Consider the following 13,933-nt stretch of genomic DNA (forward strand, 5'->3'; position numbering starts at 1 on the left):
AAAGATGTTGTGTTCGCCAAGTACTAAAAAAAATAAATAAATAAATAAATGTTAAAAAAAAAAGAGATGGGCAATGGACATTGGTTGGGCAGCCAGCAGAGTCTGCACAAAAGGGGCAGCTCTTTATAAAGTTTAGCCTTACTGGAGTTTTTATAGTTCTTAATCTGAAAATGTGCCCAGAGCAGAGAACCGACCCAGCAGCACTGGTGTGCAGCTCTGGGGGCTGAGGCCACATTTGCGATGGCTGAGTTTCACTGGCTGACTTTTACTGGTTGACTCCTCTAGGGACACGAGCAGACCCGGAACTGGCCCTTTCTCCCTTCCTGCTGCTGGTACAGTTTTTGGTCTCTCTCAAAATTTCAACAGAAGACCCAGTTAATGAATATTTATATTGTAAAACATATCAATCTGTCAGCTATGCTTCCAGAAACTCAGCTGCTCAAAAGGTAGCCATGAATCTGAGTACCACTGTATGTTTCTACTTTCTGAAAATAAGTTGTGGGGGAAGGGAAGTCCTGGGGTCCAGATTGGGGAACTTAGGTTCTGGTCTTTGTTCTGCTCCCAACTAGCTCACTGCTTTTGGGGGCCTTCTTTTCCTCATTTGGGATATAATCTATGCATGCTAACAAACAGCCTTTGATGAGCAATTCTACACAGGGAGTCTGGAATGATTTCATTAAATATTACAAGGTCCCCACCTTTGAGAATGTGATGTCTACTCTCTCTATAGGGCAGGTGGCAGCCACCAGGCACCGTGCAGCAAGAACTGACAACCCGAGGAGAAAGGAAATCAAAGTACATAAGCCCAGCTACAGAGGGGCGTTTGGTGGGGTGGGGGGTGGGGTAAAAGCTCTGCACCCTAAACCGCCCCACGGACAGAACACACCTATACTTGATGATTACGGTGAGTACCCTGACCCATGAAAAGGTCCAAATTAGCTTCAGGTAAGTCTGGGTAAGAAATCAGAGGTATTTGAAACTCATTTTAGAAATATTTCATAAAATGGTTTAATATTTTAAATGCTATTACATTTATGTTACCGGATGACTCACACGTTTTATGGTATATACCAACATCACAGGGTCAGACCACCGTCTGCTGAATGTGTCCCGGACACAGACTCATAACCACACTCACTCAGCTATTTAACAGGAGGCATGTCTCCTCTGTGCAAAAGCACTGGGTCCATGAGGGGCACACAAAGGGTGACAGGAAACTAGAGGAGGGTCAGAGGGCCACCTTGAACTTCAAGGAGAAAATGGTCCTTTTTCTACACCTTCTTAAACATCAGGTGCAGAGCATCCAATGGGAAGGCTTTCTGAAACAACAGGCAGAGGGTCCAGGAAAAGGCAACATGCAGGAGAGTGGGATTAGACAGAAGAAAGGTACCAAGTGTTTATTAAGTGATATAGAAAAAAACATGGATGCTCTTGGCAACTAAGAATCTGACCTTTACTTACAGACTATGAACTATCATTGAGGGTCTGACAGATTCAGAGCTGTGCCTTAGGAAGAATGTTCTGGAAGCAATGTGTAGGCTGTGTTAGTGCAGGGTGAGGCTAGAGACAGCAAGATCCAGTAAGAGGCTACCAAAATCATCTCAAAATCACTAAAATGAGCCAGGTGCAGTGGCACACCCCTGTAATCCCAGTGGCTTGGGAGGCTGAGGAGAAAGGATCAAAGTTCAAGATAAGCTTTGCCTACTCGTAGCCTTTGCCCAATTTTCTGTTGGGGTGTTTGTAATTGTTTTTTTGATGCCCTATGTTTTATGTTCTATGTTTTTACATGTTCTGTGTACTAATAATTTATTAGTTTTATGCTGTACATGTGTCCTTGTAAAGACCACGGCTGCTTTTAGAAGAAAATCTTGTACAGAGTTTTGATCTGGTCAAAATTACCAATATTTTCCTTTGTGAAAAAAAACTAAAGTAAAAGATTAAATAATGAAAATATAATAAGGGTTGGGGTTGTGACTCAGAGGTTGAGCATCCCTGAGTTCAATTCCTGGTACTTTTTCAATAATAAAAAAATTATTGAAATTAATAACTAATGAAAAGATCCTTGCAAAGACTGATACACAAATGTTTACAACAACATTAGTCACAATAACCCAAACTGGATATGACCAAATGTGCTTCAAAAGAAGAATGGTTAAACAAATTGTGGTATATCTACACAATGGAATACTACTCAGTAATATAAAGAAATGAACTACCGGTACATGCAACAACATGTCTGAATATCAAGATCATTATGATGTTGTAATAAAGAGGCTAGGCCATTCCCCCTGGCCCCAAAAGTATATATTGTTTGAAACCATTTGTGCAAAATTAAAGAGTTACAAACTAATTTGTAATAATAAAAAGGATATCAGTGGTTGGAGAATAGGAGCAGGAGATGGATGGCCAATGGGGTCACAAGGAATCTTTTGGGGCTCATGGAAATTCTTAGGAGGTTTTACAGTATATAATTCTATCTAAACTAACCAAATTGCTTATTTTAAATGGATGTGCCTTGTTGTATATGAATTATACCAAAATAAAATTTATTTAAAAAGGATTTTTGGATAAAGATGGTGGGTGGAACTTAACTGTTTTATTCTTTCCTTGCAATGATAAAAGTGTTGTTTTTAAAAGGCACATATCTAAAAGGGCAAAAAAATGGAAAGAGAGTCATTAGCAGCAAAGTTAGTAGAAGCTAGAAAGGAGCCCAAATAGAGCAGACCTGAGATGATGGGATCCAGATGAAATCTGGTGGAAGATTTTCTTTCCCATTAAGTTCAGGTTTTCTTTTTTTCTTTCTTTCTTTCTTTTTTTTTTTTTTTTTTTAAAGGCTAGTCATTTTACTACAATTTTCTTTGCTGTTGGGCAAGACCAATAATTGTCAGGCAGTATGTCCTGAAGCTGACGATTCTGGGTCAATATTCTCAGCCACACAACATAGGTCTTCAATATGTTTTTGAATTTTTTTCTTTCCAGCTTTTGAAAACATTGCTTGAGTGTAGGGTTTTTAATAGTTATTTTGTTACTTGTATTGATTTTCCTCTTCTATTATCTATATCTTGTGTCTTCTTCTCTTAATTTCCAAAATTTGTCACTTTCTTTTTTTCTCACAAATTATTTTGACATCTTTTTGCAAAACTGTTTTGAAATTTTCTTCCTTTTCATTTCCTCTTCATTCCTTCTAGTTTACTCCTCATTTCAGAAATTGTCTTTTATTTCAAATTCCTTCTTGCATTTTGTCACCTCATCCCTGTGTTTTTCTAATTTTGTGTTGATTGTTTTCATATCATATGTCATTGTCTCTTGTCTTTTAACCTGTCTTGAAATGGTACATTACAACTTTTGTGAGCTTTTATTCTTTGGGGTAAAAATATCATTCTTTGTCATTGCTTATAGGGATGTTATCCTGTTTCTTACTCTTTTAAAAAAATTTTTTTTTAGTTGTTGATGGACCTTCATTTTATTTATTTATGTGGTGCTGAGAATCAAACCCAGTGCTTCTTACTCTTGTTTTTTTTTAATAAGTTTAAACATTCGACCCCAATGTTTCTGATGTTTATTTATATATAACTTTAGTTTTCCTAAACTTTTAGAGAGAAGATTGAGTCAAAGTGCTTTTCTAACTTGATAACACCAATAATGTGTGTGTGTGTGTGTGTGTGTGTGTGTGTGTGTGTTAAAAAATATGGTGGCTTGGGATGGGACATAGTTTAGTGGTAGAGTGCTTATTTGTGCCAGGAATGAGTGAAGCCCTGGTTTCCATCCCCGCTGCATTTTACACACTCACACACACACACACACACACACACACATATTAATATATACATACATATATAATCACACACACACACTCACACACACATATTAATATATACAACATATATAGCATTACATATATAATCACACACACACACACACACACGCATGCGCACGCACATGGTGGCTTGCTTTCCAAGATTTCCTGGCTCTGCCCTCTCAGCAACTTTAATCTGAACCTTCTCTTTCCCTCTTCGTCTCTATTGCCCTTGTCCTACCCACCTTGATTTCAGCCCCAACACTTTTCCTCTGCTGGGCCCTAATTCGAAAGGGAGCCTCACAGGTTCAGTTTTGAGTTCACAGTGGCCAGACTGCAGTGGCCCCTTCAGTGTTATTGCAGTCTCCTGGCTTCCACCTTCCCTGTCCCACCTGTTCAGAATGTCTTGCTGTGCTTTCCTGTGCACACCTGGTGACTCTGTCAAGCTGACTTGGGTCCCTCAGATGCTCTATTGATTTCCGCTGTGAAGGTGCTAATAGCATTCAGGTCTTGAAGTTGTTGAGTTTCCCCAACCTTTTGAATGTTGGAGTTCACGGTTTAGCTATCTAGTTGCTGGAGGGTTTTGGTTTTGTTTTGTTTCATCTGAGAAGTATGTTGCCCAAATCACAATCGCCTTGTGGATTTCACTAACTTAATGGGTAGTTTAGGGAGATAACAAATAAAGTTAAGGAGAGAAGGAATAGGACAGACACAATGAACAAATTGGTCAACTCTTTAACATTTTTTTTAGTTGTTGATAACCTTTATTTTATTTATTTATACGCAGTGCTGAGAATTGAACCCAGTGCCTCACACATGCCAGGCGAGTGCTCTACCACTGAGCCCCAGCCCCAGCCCCAACTTTGCTGACTCTTTATGTGTGACAGCAAACAAAAAATATTAGTCCTCTAATTTTTTTTCTATGTAATCCTCACCTCAAGATCAAATCTGTCAAAATTTAAAAAGTGAGAATTCTTTCGTACAAAGAAAGGTCTTTCGTTCTTAAAATAAAACATCTGTCAAGACTAGACCTCCACACCAAACTCTCCCTACTCCACCCTTGTTTTCCATTTATATTATCTGCCCGAAGTTCAGAACCCTACAGTCCAGAGAGAGACAGAGACAGGGTCAAAGAGACAGAGAGGATCTAGGGACAAAATATAATCCCCAAGGGCACAGATGAATTAATCCCCTGATGAGATTACAGCTCATCTATAATCATCTCACTTTGAACATTGCTGTGTTGGATAGCATGTCTCCCACATACGAGCTCTTTGGAGGGCATTTCACAACCAAACCATAGCACAGGTTCTTTTCATGTGCCAAAAAGTGTTCCTTATACAAACAGGTGTTAATTCCATGTGTTTATGCTCCAGTTCTGTGAATGATATGCTATTAGGTATCTGCAAAATTAACCAGAGTCAGAACTCATTGTTACCTCCCCTTGACCACCACTGCTTGCCAATAGAGGCACCCCATTAGGACAAGCTCCAGCTTGGGGCAATGAACAGCAGAGAATACAGATTATTCAAACTGTATCAATGTGAAGATTGAAAGCTTTACATTTTACAACATCAGATACTGTCATTATTTCACCAGGGACATTATTTTTGGCATCATGAAACGTGAAGATAAGTGATGAAATGCATGGGGAAGAGGTTTCAGTAAACAGTCACTATCTTTAACATCCTGCCCAAGAGTGATCTAACCTTTGCAAAGCATTCACTGATTTGAGAAGCTCGAACACATTTTCATTGTTAGGTCTCACTGGTAATTCTCTGTTGCATTACCTTTTCTGTTTAAAAAATAAATTAAAACAATCTAAGAAGGCAGATAATGTTTAATGGAAAAGGGCAGCGATGGACTAATGGTTGCTTAGCAACCACTAGACATTGTTTTGCTGCTTCACTTTACAGAAGCCAAAATGGCGGCTGTAATCCTTCTGCAGCCCCCTGGATTGTGTATGTGTGACAATTCCCTCTGGGTCAAAATCATTTTATTTTTTGTCTTGGGCTCTGGATCCTTCCTTTTTCAACCTCCAAGTGGAGAAAACTCACTGCCTAATATTTGGACATGCTAATGCTTTCATGAACTTCTTTGGGGGACAGTATTGTTTTCACACCTTCCCCACTTGTTGAGTCCCCCTTCCTGCCACTCTTGATGGGTGACTGGATGAATAACCAGATTCTGGTTACATATATTTTGAGGTGAAGAAAGTTACTTGGTATGGTTTAGTTTTGGAAAGTACCCTCTTGTCTCACCCTCCCTTCCGTTTCCAGAGGGTCTTGACTGCTCAGTTCCCAAAGGCCAAGGGAAGATGCTAATTCTTTGTCAATGGGATTTTTCTCACAACTAGAGGATGGAAGGGTGGACAAATATGGCTACAAAAAGTATATTTAGAATTTTCAGGATTATAATTATGTCCAATAAGACTTAATGAGGGGCTGGGGATGTGGCTCAAGCGGTAGCGCGCTCGCCTGGCATGCGTGCGGCCCGGGTTCGATCCTCAGCACCACATGCAAACAAAGATGTTGTGTCTGCCGAAAACTAAAATAAATAAATATTTAAAAAAAAAAAAAGACTTAATGAACCTATTTAAAAAAATATAACATTTCTATTAGCTTGTCTTGAAACACAATAAGAAAACCCAAAATACCTGAATTTATTTAACTTTTTGCTATCCTTATCTCACAAGTAGACTGGAAGTAGGTCTTTTGTGGCCTTGGCTATTATGAAATAGCAACCATGTTGGGGGTTGTTCATGTTGGCTTGCTGATTTGGGGCAGACATAGGGGAGGTGATTTCTCAGCCACCTCATGGTAGAAACTGTAGTAAAGCAGGCTGGAAATTGGAGTATTTAAGAGGTAGGAAAGTTGTAAGAGGTTTGTGACCTACTGAAACTGTGTTTAGAATGCAGTGTGTATGTTCACATGTACATCCTTCTAGAAAGAGGGTCTGTAACCTTCAACAGTTAAAAACCAGGAGCAGAGAGGGAGATGAAGAAATGAAGAGTTTTGTGAAAAATCTTTGCTCTCAGAACAATACGCTGAGGACAAGCTAGAGCAGAAATATCTTCAAAGGAAAGATGAGAGAAAAGGAGGAATTGTCACGTTAGTTTTTTAGTTCATTAATTCAGTCAACAGACACCCTTTGGACACTTACCATGTATGAGTCATTGAGAAAGGTCCCAGGAACACATCATGAAAGACAAGGCCTATGGTATGCAGCCTAGGGCACTGAACATTGGCTGAACACATACTGTATGCTGGAGCATTTGTGCACATTAATAAAATCTTCATGAACAACCATATAAACTTCAAATTATTATATGACCATATTAAACCTCAAAGTGTATATGAACTAAGATCTGACTCCAAAGCCAGTCCTTTACCAACCCCACCCATAGACTCTTAGCTTTGGGGAATTCTTTGGGCAAAATCCAGGAATATATCAAGCTGGGATTTGGGTGATTCCAAAGACAGCAGCTTCCACCTGGAATGGGCACTGTATTGGGGCCTGACTTCCCTAAAGGTCCAGGGAGGGAACAGAAATGTTCCAGCTGTGTGCTAAGTACCAAAGGAGAACCAGTGCTAATAACTGAGGCCCTGACTGCATGCCTGGCCCCGTGCTAAACTCTCCACCTGCATCATTGGAACATCCACCATACATTGAGGCTTAAAGGGTTTCCGTCACTTTCAAAGACTTTGAAAACGCGAGCTATCAGTTACACTTTTGTTTCTTCACACAGTCTAGAGTAATAACTCCAGTCAAGCCAACATTTACACGGACACAGGATGCTCAGGAATTGTGAAGGAGCTTAGATTTCGCCCTCCTTGCAAGTTAGCCTGCACTGTTACATGGATGCTGGCAGAAGCCCCTAGATTCTTGGGTCCAAGAGATAAAGGACAGTTTACTACTCACCATGATAAAAGTAGCTAGTTTCAGTGTTTTGCACAGATTCCCAAAGTATGATCTTAGGAGGGCCAATGTCACACTGGAGAGGGGCTCTGATATTAGGGAATATCCTGGTGGAAGCACTGACGCTCTTGCCTGAGTAAGACACCATCTCAATCTTCCAAGGTTGTTTATTTACAAATACCCTTGCAAAGATAGTTTGGAACAAAAGGGTAAAGTGCTTCCTGCTCTGCTTATCAAGATGTGAAAAAAGTCCAAGAATTGTCTGGAGAATCATCTCCTAACAGGCATATTGTGTGCTCCATGTCATAGTCTATTGTAAGTACTTTCATGTTCATTAATTTCTTTAATTCTCACAACCCTATTATCATCTTCACTTTTTTCAGAATAACCTAAGGTACAGGAAGATTAAGCAATCTGCCTGATGTTACACATTCTGCAAGTGTCAGGGCTGAGATTTAAATCTGGGTTGCCCCATAGCCCACTGTGATGCGACTTCACCACTTGCATATCTTCTGGAGTCAGCAACACGTCCCTCTGGGCCCCTTGTTATCCATAGCTTATCACCATTGAGAGCACAGTGCTTCTCAACCTGGAGTGCACATCAGAATCCCCGGGGTCTTGTTACAACAGTTCCTGATTCAGGGCCCGTGTGGGGCCTGAGCATTTGCATTTGTCTTTCCCAGGTGATGTCACAATTTTATCATCTGTTCTCCCTACTATAATACAAGCTCTACAAAGTCCAGTATTTTTGTTTTATGCACAGTATCCTCAGTGCTTGCCACAGTACCCAGAACATCACAAGCCTTCAAAATGTATTTATTCAAAGAATGAGGAAAGAAAATGGATATGTGTGTGTGGCGTTTCTTCCAGATTCTGTTACCTGACCTTGAGTTTGGAAAATCTTCTAGTGCTATCCTGGCACACCATGGAGCAGTCCTCATTGCCTCAAGGCTACAGAGGTAAAGGGACCAGGGCACTGAATCTTGAAGAAGGCAGCCTGCTCCTGAGAGCTGCACAACTGACAAGGTTTTAGACAGCAAGGATTGTTGAAGCCACTTTTGGTAATATATGAATTTCACAAACACACCTTCTGAGGTGCAGAGAAACATCTGAGGACTTTAATTAAGCCCTCCACCGTTGGGAATGGAACTTTCATGTGCGTGGACTTCGGATTTTTCGTTTTGAACACTGCTGGCAAGAAAGCAAGTATCAAGCAAGGATTCCAATTGAGTTCTTTGACACAGACCCTTTCTTTTCTGCTCTTTTTTGAAAATGAAAAGTGGTTTACCAAGTAGAGCCAGCCTGTTTGGGGTTGTGAGCATTATATTAATGCAGTTACTCAGTATTCATACTATATGGTACTCCACCTCCCTATGGTTCGTGGAAAGATGTATGAGTCTCGTTGGCTTGCCTTTCTTTCCTTCTCCATATAGGAAGGAGGTGTTACTCTACAACAACATGTCATTGTTAGGATGCACTAATCACAGAAGTGTATTAAAATACAGACTCCCAGGCCCAGTTCCCCAAGTGGGACCACGAAGTTTATATTTTAGCAAATGATTCTGCTTGCAGGTGGGCATTAATCACACTTTGAGAATCACTTGTGTTTTACTCAATTTTATGTTACTATAACAAACTATCAGAGACCAGGTTATTAACAAAGCATAGAAGTTTATTTGGCACACAGTTCAGGAGCTGAGAAGTCCCAGAACATGGCACCAGTGATTGCTTGGCATTTGGTAAGGGCTTTCTTGCTATAGCCTAACATGGAAGGTGTCACATGATGAGACACAGCAAGTGTTAGCCAGTGTGGGTCTCTCTTCCTATAAAGCCACTAATGCCATCATGAGGATTCACCCTCATGAATCCTAATACCTCTCAAAGGTCCCACCTTCAAATACCATTAACATAAGACTTTGGGGATTAAGTTCCCAATACAGGAACTTTCAGGGGACACTTCATAGCAGAATAGGGGGAAAGGGCAAAGGCCTAGCCTTGGTTCTAATGCTGGAGTTTTAATGCTAGATGTATAGCTCTTAAATCTCCTAGCACCTCACTGTCCTCATTTTACAGAACAAAATATAATGCTTGTTGGGCTTCCTTAGAGAGGTGGTGCAAGAGCACTGTATGCAAATAGTAAAAAAAAGAGTTTTCGATTTTTGATTACTAGACATTTACACAATGTTTGCATAAGTAAAGTGTCTCTTTAAGGCAGGAGCATAAATAACAATAAATTCTCAGTGTTAAAAATTTTTCAGTTGAGGGGCTGGGGTTGTGGCTCAGTGGTAGAATGCCTGCCTACTACTGAGGCACTGGATTTGATCCAAAGCACCGAATTAAAAAAAATAAATAAATAAATGTCCATCCATTCATTCTTTCATCCCATGTAAAAAGCTGGCCTACGATCCTGTACTGGGTAGCTGAATAGGAATCACTTGAGAGGTAGAAAGCAAAGAAGAACAGATCAAGATGGCATGCTTGGAGGCTCAGCAGATCTGGCTGGGTTGGGCTCAGAAATCTATATGAGGGTTTTGAGGATGTGATTTCCAACCTAAAGGTCAAGAAAAACCTAAAGGAGTAGGGGACTGTAAATGATCCTTGAATAGTTTCATTCATCCTGGAAGTCAGTAGTCACAATATTTATGACTTCAGCTCCAACACGCTTCATCCAGCGTATGATTCCACTGAATCATAACCACCAGCTAGAGTGTGCACTATTTAATTCCTTTGACTTCAATTCCCCACCCCATGCTGCCTTGTTTAAACAGATCTCAGCAGAACAGCGATGAGGATGGCTTGTCCTGGCGCACACTGCACTGCCCTCTTCCGTAGTAGATGCCCAGCTCGTGGCTGCCAACTGTTCCCAGCTGTCCCTTTTCTGGATAACTACCCTCCACTGGAGAAAGTCTCTAGGTAGAGGCCCCCTTGCTCAAGGCACTGACAGACTGATTCCAGGTATAAGGATCGTTCCCTCCATGCAAACAGGAGCCCCCCGCCACCCCCATGCACTGGCTTTATCCTGTTCTGCTATTCCCTTCCCTTTCGGGTTTTTCCTGAAGTGCATTCCTTTATAAATTACTTTCACAAGGGATCTGAGGCACTGCTTCTAGGAAACCCAACTAAGGCACCCTCTACTGTGATCCTGGCTTACATGTTGATTTGGCCATGATCCCCAGCACTGCTGGGTGCTCACAGTCACCTCTCTGCCATTCTCTTGCTTGACATCTCAGATGTTGCTGTTGAAGTGCCACCTTTTAAAACTTTCCTCCTCGACCTGTCTTCTGCACAATCTTCCCTTCTGGAAGATTTTAACTCAGCTTTGTCAACACATTCGAGTAAGTCTGACTACACCAAGTTACAAGAAGCAGTTTCTGCTAGTTAAAATCAGAAAAACTTAAAGGTACTACTTCAAGGTCATATGTGATTAAGGCAATGTGGAAGGTTGGCTGTTTACTAAAGCTTACTTCCTCTTCTTTCTGGAAGCAGCCAGTCTACATTTCCCAGCCCCCCCTGCAGTTAGGTGTAAAGTGATGAAGTTCTAGCCAGTGCAGTAAGGAGTACCGAGTTCCACTTCTAGGCCAGGCCTGTAACTTCCAGGAGTACTCTTTTACTGCCAGTGTACTGGAGCAGGGACACCTGGCACAACTAGGAAAAGGTGGCCACAGCGCCAACAGCCCGGGTCTGAATGAGTGTCCAGGGCAAAGGCTCCAGTAGGTAGGATCATCCCTTGTCCCTTGTCTCATAAGCAAGCAACAAACTTCTGTGCTTCAGTCATTATCTTTTGAGGACACACATTTGGCAGGAGCTAGCATTACCCTAACGTGGGCAGGCACTGACACCGCCTACCTGAAGGACATATTGACACAGTCTAACAAAAGCTCCAGCATAAGTTACTAGGTGGTGAACAGATCCCAATGTTAATGTTCATTCATCACACTCCATTGGCAATCCTCACCTCTAGAGTGAGCACAGGAAGTGAGGCAGAAGTCAGGGTGTCATCCACCCACTCTTAACACAAGCACCATGGATCAGTCCCAAGCTTGAGAACAACTGTAGGCAATGGCTCAGCTAGGCAATTCAACGTCCTGCACGCACACATGCAGGTGACCAAAACTGTTAATTTACTGCATGTGAATTATTTCTTTGTATTCAGCAAAGAAAAACTCACTGATTTTCTTAATAACCCATCTAAAAATCCAGTTGTCCAAAACTTGGTTTATATATATTTTCCATTACACTGTGCTTATTTATCTTTGGGTGTGCCAGAGTTAGCTCAGTAAATGCCACATGGTTAAAGCTGTTCAGTAAACGCTCCTCAGATATCATGTGGGGAGGAATTCAAAGAAACTCAAAGCTTCATTGTTTGTTTCATTATTTCTTGTGACATTCATAATTACTTCTCCTGGTATCACCCACTTTACAAATGAAAACACTTTTTTTCCTGGGCAGTCATAATTGTATGCTATCCATCAAACAATAAAACTTTGATAGCTGAGACACATTCAGCCTGAAGATGAAGTGATATATTAACTTCTTGACCAAATGCCAGAACTTACAGATGAATATGAAACAGACATCAATAATTACAGCTTGTACTGTAGCTGTTGGTTTCTAAAGCTCTCGGTTCAATGAACAAGTAATGACTGGATGGACACACCCTTCAGAAATGAGAGGTGGGAAGATTACCTCATTCCATACCTGTCACCAAGCAGGCCCCCTGCAGCAATTCAGCAAGCAGCAGCCCATGGACCCATGAGGTGGCACTGGCTGCAGCTGCTAGGGTGGTGCTCAGGAATGGGCACAGAAGGCAAGCTGGCATAGGACCAATAGGAGCCAAGTTTCTCTCAGGCACTGCCCTCCCGCCTTTTTGTTTCTGGGCATTTCTGTTTCCTTAAAAAACAGACCTGGGCATAAAACTAAAAATCAATTTCTTAAAAATGCCATCTCATTTGGGATATTTTTCATGTTTTTCTACTTGAATTTAGAAAGGGATTACTAATACCAATAAAAATATAATTATGCCTCAGATTAATTCTTGATTTTACAAGCAGCTCTTGTATACTGCATGGCGTTTCATAAACTGTTCCACCAGAGCCTGTCACTGTGTTCCAGGGATCAAAATCACCAGAGCCAGTGTAACAGGAAGCTTTTCAGAAGGCACCGCTGTACTTGAAGACACCCTGGCAAAATGAACACCCACCAAAGATCAGGAGGAAGTGCCTCTAAGGAAACACTCCACTCTACTCCCACACCATAGCAAAACTGTGACTCCTTTCTAAGTCCCCTTACAGTCACCCTGAGCTGCCATACGCTGCTCTGCTCCTGACCAAAGAACCCCTTCCCCTAAGTGGGTGCTGATGATTGCCACCATGCTAACCTGTGTGTGTGGGGGGTAGTAGTGTGGAGAGAAAAATAAAATAATAAAGTAAAAAAACCCCACAGTTCTGCTCACTTGATTAAAAATCTACAGAGAACCTCAACCTCAGAAATATAAAATGGGTCTCATTAAGTGTGCTACAACGGCCAAGAACCTCATATCTTCATAAAAAGTATCTTGACAGTTCACTGAAACTTATTCTATTGTATTCTGCTTTACAGCATAAGTCTCTCACTTAAGTTTGAAAACTTGGAAAAATGTTCTGATTGTTTCACAATAAAACTACTTGAACTGTGTTGCTATGAGTTTTACCTTCAACCTTTAAAAGTACTTTCAAGATCTGTTACCAGGTTAGAAGGCACCGATACCACAGATACCAACCTATGCTCGGTTTTGGAAAAAGATTTTCATGTACACATTTTGTATAAATATTACTATTTGTTTCATGAAAGTCAGAGCTAAGACTTTAGTAGAGTGTAAATTTTAAGCCAATGAATAAACAGTTGGCTTGACAAAATATTAAATTGACATGCAAAGCACTTGCAACCCTGCCAGATACTAAAAATAAAAGTGACTTCTGCCAACACTAAAAAACTTCAATCGTCCCAGTTGGTTCTGAGATGACTAGGTTTCACTGAGTTAATTTTCCAAAATGGTACTAAACGTAACATCGGCTTATTTCCCCAAACTTTACTCTCTTAAAAAAAAAAAAATGTATAATGGGCATTTTATTTAAATATCAGATTCATACAATATTTTTTGGTAAAATACATTGCTAAAAAAGTAATAATCTTTTAACAAATGAGAATTTAAACATTCTGTAAATTATATCTTCATATTTT

The sequence above is a fragment of the Callospermophilus lateralis genome, chromosome 15, assembly GCF_048772815.1.
Source record: "Callospermophilus lateralis isolate mCalLat2 chromosome 15, mCalLat2.hap1, whole genome shotgun sequence".
Lineage (NCBI taxonomy): Eukaryota > Metazoa > Chordata > Mammalia > Rodentia > Sciuridae > Callospermophilus > Callospermophilus lateralis.